Genomic DNA, 5,941 nt, shown 5'->3' with positions numbered 1-5,941 from the left:
CTCCTCGGAAGGAAGGTTGGGCAATCCTACTTCTGTAGTGATACTGCCTCGGAAACCCAAGGAGGGGTCGCTATGAGTCGGGGCCGACTCGACAGCACATAACAACAACAACAACAACAACCTTTGCTTGGAGAGAAGGTCTCTGTTCTCCCAGAATATAAATTTCCGTTTTTCTGTCTGCCTATCTTCTTAGATTCTGAGATTTCCTTCTTGGTTCACCACTCACTTGTGAAAATATCAGTATCATCTTGGAATTCCTTCTCCTTCACCCTCTTGCTGGCCCTTTACCTGGAACAACCCAGAGATTGTTGGAACCCTGGGTCACCATTCTTTGTCTGCCAATCTAAGACACTGCCAATTGTCTCAACATTCCATCTATCTCCCCTGTGTTGGTCCTGGCCCAGTGAATTACTCCAGTGCCCTGCTCATCTCTTCTGCTGTGAAGCTGTACTCATCAAATGTAGGGATGTCGTGAACCAGTGTGGTAGTTAAGTTTGTGTGTCAACTTGGCTAGGCCTGGTTAAGTTGAGTGGCTGGGCAGCTGGACGTAGTATTCCCCATGATGAGACTGATAATCAACTCCTTGGTGGAATCTACTATGAACAGCTGAGTAGCTGCTTTAGGGATGTGGTCTGCTTCCTGTATATAAGCAGAAGCCTTGGAGAATGGTCTCTAGCTTATGGCACGCTTGGACCCTGTGTATAGCTGTGTTGTCATTCAGCAGCCTGCCATGCTCTGCCAACCTTGGTACTTACAATGGACTTGAATTAATGGCCTGCCATATGGTTTGGTAACATTGGGACTGTGCCTTTTTACTAGTCAACCTTGGGCTTGGCAGCCTCAGCAGCCAGCAGCTGTCTGAATGAAGAAAAGCCTCTAGCTTCAGTGGGCCAGGAGCTGGAGACAGAGCTGAAGCCCAAGGCTGAGGGGTTTTCACCCAGCCCCTAGAGTTTGGCACTTTGAACTTGGACTTAAAGCCTCCAAATTGTAACAATAAACTCTGTTTGTTAAGGCCATCCCGTTTGTGGTATATTTCTTGTCAGAGCAGGACTAGGAAACCAGAACACAGAGTGATAACTGTTATAAATGAAAGGGAAACTCCACCATCAAAATGACCTCAACTATTTTTAATGGGTGTCCAAACCAACAAGAAATAATGTACTGGGACGGTTTTATAGGTAAGCTCGAAAATGGAATTGCATGACTCTGAGATGAAGAATACTCAGCCTGACTGGGTATGGCATGGCTAATCACAGGAAACAGCTTTGCACAGCAAAACCTGTGAAAGATGGAATCTGTGTAAGGCAAAAACCTATCAGAAAAGGAAATCTCAAATACTTACCAGTAATAAAGAGTGATAGAAAAGTGGTAAGACCACACCTTGTCAAAGGCAGAACACCCGCAAGACATGGAAAAACAAGGCAGTCCTGTCGAGTTCCAGTTCTCACAGGTTTCATCATATTGTAGTTAATAAAAAAGCTTCCAAAAGAAGGGAGATGTTAATTTCTCTCTAAACTGTTTTAGCCTGTCTACATGGGGAAGAAGCTGCAGGCTCTGGTCTGTCAGGTTGTGGTTGATGAGGATTACAGGATTAAAACTTCAGCTCAATGTTAGGAAATTTACACAAGGTTGAGGGGCCATTCTACATTAAAGGAAACTAAAAGTCATGAAAATCAAATGCAATGTGAGATCTATTAGATTCTAGATTAGAATCTATTTGATTCTAGATTGAGAAAAATGAAACAGCTAAAAGATATTATTGGACTAATTGGAAAATTTGATATGGTCTGTATGTTATTGTTAGCTGTATTGAGTTGACCCCTGTTGTTGTTGTTGTTGTTATGTGCCGTTGAGTCGGACTCGACTCATAGCGACCCCTCCTTAGGTTTCCGAAGCAATATCACTACGGAAATAGGTTACCCAACCTTCCTTCTGAGGAGTGACTGGTGGGTTTGAACTGCCAGCCTTCTGGTTAGCAGTCAAGTGCCTTAGGCACTATGCTACCAGAGCTCATGCTACTGTTTTAGTATTTGCTAAATATTTCTGCTGGTCCTCTTTATCATTTTGCTGTGAAGGTTTATCATTTTTCTTTGAGGTTACCCTGTGATTTATCATTTTCTTCCCAAGTTTAGAACAGTCTGTTCTATCTTCCACTTGTCTTGACTTCCCTACCATTTAGAAGTTCTATAACTACACAACTTTTTCACTCTGTTTGGTTTTCAGTTGTCCTCATTTGTCAATTGATATCTCTGGTTCCCTGTTTACAATCTTGTAGGTTTATTTACTTTGGATACTTCTGTAAGTGGATTGTTTTCTGGGTTATGTCATCATGTGTGTTAATGGTCAGTTGTTGTTGGCGGTTGTTGGTTCTCTGTCCAAAGGACTCCCTTTAGTATCTCTTGTAAGGTTGGTCTGGTTTTAACAAAGTCCCTTAATTTCTGCTTATCTGGAAATCTCCTAATTTCACCATTGTATTTGAGGGACAATTTTGCTGGGTATAATTCTTGGTTGGAAATTGTTCTCTTTCAGGGTTTTATATATACCATCCCATTGTCTTCTCACCTGCATGATTTCTGCTGAGAAATCTGAGCTTAGTCTTATTGGTTGCCCCTTGTAGGTAACTTTTTGTTTTTCCCATGCTGCTTTCAGGATTCTTTCTTTGTCTTTAGTTTTGGTGAGTTTGAGGATATATCTTGGTGATTTTCTTTTGAGGTCTATCATGTTTGGGGTTTGTTGGTCTTCTTGAATGGACATATTCTCATCTTTTATCATACCAGGAAAATTCTCTTCCGACAAATCTTTGACAATTTTTTCTGTGGTTTTATTTTTCTCCTCCTATTCTAGAATTCTGATTACACACAGATGATTCCTTTAGATGGTATCCCACATGAACCTTAGGCTTTCTTCCTTTTGTTTTCATCTTTCTTCTGATTGATCCCTTTCCGAAGAAGTATTTAGGTATTTACCTTCAATTTCACTGATTATGTGTTCCATTGATTCAGTTCTACTCCTTTGCCTGTTCAATGAGTTACCTATTTCTGGAAATTTAGTATTGATCTTCTGGATTTCTGTGTGTAGATTTTGTATCATTTCTAATTTTTCATTTGTTTTGTCATTTTGTTCTTATATTGTCTTTCGAAATTGTTCTAGGGTTTTCTGTGTGTTTTCTTCAATTTTGTCAGTGCTTTTCTTGATCTGTCTCTCAATCTGTTGAAGGTACCTAAATATCATTCTTTTGAATTCCTTATCATGCTACGCCTTCCTCAGGGATACGTTTGGGTCTATATCTTGGTCCCTTGTTTCTCCTTCTTTATCTTCCTTCTCTGTGTGGACTGTGATGCTCTGTTGTCTCCTAGGCATTGTGACATTTTTGTGCCTATATTTAATTGGTGATTGTATATTGGAGTGACTTGCCCACGATTTTCATTTTCTGTATTTTGTTTGGATGTTATCTATGTAACCAGGGTACTGTGCTGTGCTCCTCTATCTATGAGTTGGCAGCACTTATAAACTCACCACCCGTCTCCTTTCCCATTGTCAGCCTCCCTATATCCCTGACCCTGGCAAACAGAGCCTATTCTCTGGGATCCGAATGAGAATGCTGTCACTTTAAAATCCAAAATGGCCACTACTTGTAAATATTCAAAATGGCTGCGACCTCGGTCAATTTAAATATCCAAAATGGGTACCGCTTGTAAACAATCAAAATGGCTGCATCATCCAGATAGGAAAAAGTCCACAGCTCAGGTTGTCTTCCTCCTTACTGCTTCCCTTCCTTGTCATAGGCCACCAGTGCAGTTGTCCCTGCAGCCCTTGCGAACCAGGGCTGATCTTCAGGTCAATTCTGAAGTCCTAACACCACTTGAAAATATTCAGATTGTTGGTCCCGTCTGAGTAGCTGACAGTCCACTGCTCCGACCATCTCCATACTCACTGTTTTCATTCAGATTTTTCCACTAATTAGTGCCTAATCCACTTCTGTAGAGTTGGCCCCTAGGAATCATATTATTAAATTGCTGTTAATTTTTTTTATGTGAGATAATGATACTGTGGTTTTAAACAAAGTGTGCTTGTTCTTAGGAGATATATGTTGACATGCTGAAATACTTAAGAATGATTTGGCATGATGTTTGCAACTTATTTTCAAATGGTTCATAAAAAAAGAAAGAAAGCCAGTATGCGGTGAGACAGAGAGAAATAAACCAATTTAAGCAAAGCGTTAACAGTGATGCATCTAAGTGAATGAGTAAGTGTCTACGTACTAATTTTTCTGTAGGTTTGAAAATTTCAAAATAAAGAAGAATATTTATCTTGAGAAACCCCTGAGAGAACAGTCAATCTTGGGCTAAAGAAATGAAGAGTGGAAGAAGCCAAGAATGCTGTGCTCAATTATATGAGGAACAGTCTTAGGAAAAAGGGATAGAACTTAGTCAGGATGCCTCCAGAAAGCAGACTCTTACTGGCTACAGCCAGCTCTAGTAGCAGACAGGAGATGATATAATTTAAAAGTTAAGACTGTGTTTGTCATTTAATGTGATCTCTGGATTTTCATTCCCTAAGAATGACCAGAAAGATGATGAGAGTTGCTCATATTTTAACCCAAGAATAAGGAAAGAATTTCCCCACTGAATAATAAAGAACCAAGACACAGTGGACATTCAGAGAGAGAGGGAAAGAAAGAAAGAGAGAGCACTTGTTTAAAGTGCCAAAGGCAACTGAAAACACATCCTGAGTCCAAAGGATGCACGCCTCTCCTGGGTCTTCTTTCTTGGTTATAGTCAGGTCCCTCTCATTACTTGCTTTGCACTCCTTTTATCTCTTGCAAGATAAGGAGTATGACTCAAGCAAGGGTGTGACTTGAGTAAGGGTGGTGACTTGGGTAAGGGTGGGACTTGAGTCATGCCCTCTTGTAAGGCTGTGACTCAAGATACAACCCACCCTCCTCCTGCATCATTAACATTTAGAGGTTAAGGATTATAATACATATCACAAAATGGAGGATAATTATATCAGATCTCAAGATGGAAGATAATGACACAATATTGGGAATCATGGCCTAACTGAGTTGACACATATTTTGAGGAGACTCAATTCAATCCATGACATTCCACCTTTGGAAAAAAAAAAAAACACCAAACTCACTGCCGTCAAGTCGGACCCGACTCATAGCAACCTCTCCTTGGGTTTCTGTGGTGGTATCACTGTGGAAGTAGATTACCCAATCTTCCTTCCAAGGAGTGGCTAGTGGATTTGAACTGCCAGCCTTCTGGTTAGCAGTAAATGCCTTAGACACTACACCACCAGAGCTTCTATTCCACCTTTGTTGTTGTTGTCGTTGTTATGTGCCGTCGAGTCAGCCCTGACTCATAGCGACCCCTTCTTGGGTTTCCGAGGCAGTATCACTATGGAAGTAGGATTGCCCAACCTTCCCTCCGAGGAGTGGCTGGTGGGTTTGAACCGCCAGCTTTCTGGTTAGCAGGCAAGTGCCTTAGCCACTATGCTACCAGAGCTAAAATTCATGCCCTGGCCATATGTAAAACACATCCACCCTATCATATCATCCCAAAAGTCTTAAATAGATTCCAAGTCCAAAATCTCATCTTCTGAATCATCTAGATGAAATATGGATAAGAGTTTAGGTGTATTCCGTCCTGGGGCAAAGTTCTTCTTCATCTGTGAACCTGTGAAATCTCAGCTGTAAATTATCTGTTTCCAAGGTATAATGGTGGAACTGGTACAAGTTGTTTGTTGTTGTTGTTATGTGCCGTGAAGTCGGCCTCAACTCATAGTGGCCCCTCCTTGGGTTTCTGAGGTGGTATCACTATGGAAGTAGATTGCCCAACCTTCCTTCCGAGGAGTGGCTGGTGGGTTTGAACCGCCAGCCTTCTGGTTAGCAGTCAAGTGCCTTAGGCACTATGCTACCAGAGCTCCTGGCACAAGG

This window comes from Orycteropus afer, unplaced genomic scaffold, assembly GCF_000298275.1.
Source record: "Orycteropus afer afer isolate SDZICR_OR568_19922 unplaced genomic scaffold, OryAfe1.0 scaffold00005, whole genome shotgun sequence".
In the NCBI taxonomy this organism is placed as follows: Eukaryota; Metazoa; Chordata; class Mammalia; order Tubulidentata; family Orycteropodidae; genus Orycteropus; species Orycteropus afer.
The sequence above is the reverse complement of the archived record's forward strand: the minus strand, read 5'-3'. Positions refer to the sequence as shown.